Genomic DNA, 1,173 nt, shown 5'->3' with positions numbered 1-1,173 from the left:
ATTATTTATTTATTTATTTGTGCGTGTGATGTTGAAAATTAACATTTTGAGTGGTTCAGTGATTTTGGAGATGTTAAAGCAGTGCTCATTTTCGCTTCTTCCCCTCCAATTAAACATGCTAATCTCCTCTGTTGCAGACCGGATAAGTGGATTTAATTTCTGTATCATATATATGTCTACATAAGAGACTGGTTACTGAAATCCATGAGAGGAGTTCCTTTTTGTCTCAGTTTTAGAAGACACATGATGTGCCATCCACACTACTGGATCCCCAACACCCGTTCTGTTCCAAAAGACCCAGGGAGAGATGGGATGGAGAAATCCACTTAAAATTCCAGGGTGGCTGGTTCTTGAAGGATGGGGGCTCTCAGAAATTCTTGCGTGATGACAGCGAGGCTTTGATGTCAGTGTTTTTGTCTCTGGAGAAGCAGGGCAGGGCTGTCTTGAGACAAGAGGGAAAGATCCTATTCTCTAGAGACACTGATTCACTTTACAGCTCAGACTATACACACAATCATATAGGCTGGGAGTTTTAAAGCACACCATCCGTGTAAATTTGATCGCTTTTCAAAGTCTTGGTGAAGTGATTTATTTAGTTAAGAGTCTCCTTATGGCACACGTCTAGAAGATGCTTGTTAATGCATTTTCCTACCTCTTTTTTTTTTTGTAATTCCTGTATAATTTTCATAGCTTTTATTTATAGCATTTCACCATATTATAAGAAGGTGGCACAGCAGGTTTCTGTCTGATGTTTCTTGGCAGGTTTAGTTTGATGGAGTGGGTGGTTTGGCATTCTCTCTAAAGGATTCAGAGGTGTTTTCATTTAGCGTTTTTCGCCTATTTGCGCTGTTTGCTGTTTTATTGTTAACAATATAAGTTCTGCCACACACATTTATAGAGAACCCCATTTATACAATATTAAACAACAGATTCATCAATGTTTAAAAAATGAAAGTATTTGGGCATGAAATTGAAAAGAAACAAAGGGTCTGTCTCAGAATTAACGGTTTCAGGGTTTCCAATGAATATCTGGATGTATCAGGGAAAATACTGAATTCCAGACCTGGAAAGTCATGCAAAGTCTTAAAAGGTAACGGAAAAATTATAGAAATGTTTTTAGCAAAATCAAATTTGAATACAAAAATCTTATTGTACACTGTTTATACACACACG

Source organism: Sinocyclocheilus rhinocerous, unplaced genomic scaffold (assembly GCF_001515625.1).
Source record: "Sinocyclocheilus rhinocerous isolate Xijiao unplaced genomic scaffold, SAMN03320098_v1.1 scaffold1164, whole genome shotgun sequence".
In the NCBI taxonomy this organism is placed as follows: domain Eukaryota; kingdom Metazoa; phylum Chordata; class Actinopteri; order Cypriniformes; family Cyprinidae; genus Sinocyclocheilus; species Sinocyclocheilus rhinocerous.
The sequence above is the reverse complement of the archived record's forward strand: the minus strand, read 5'-3'. Positions refer to the sequence as shown.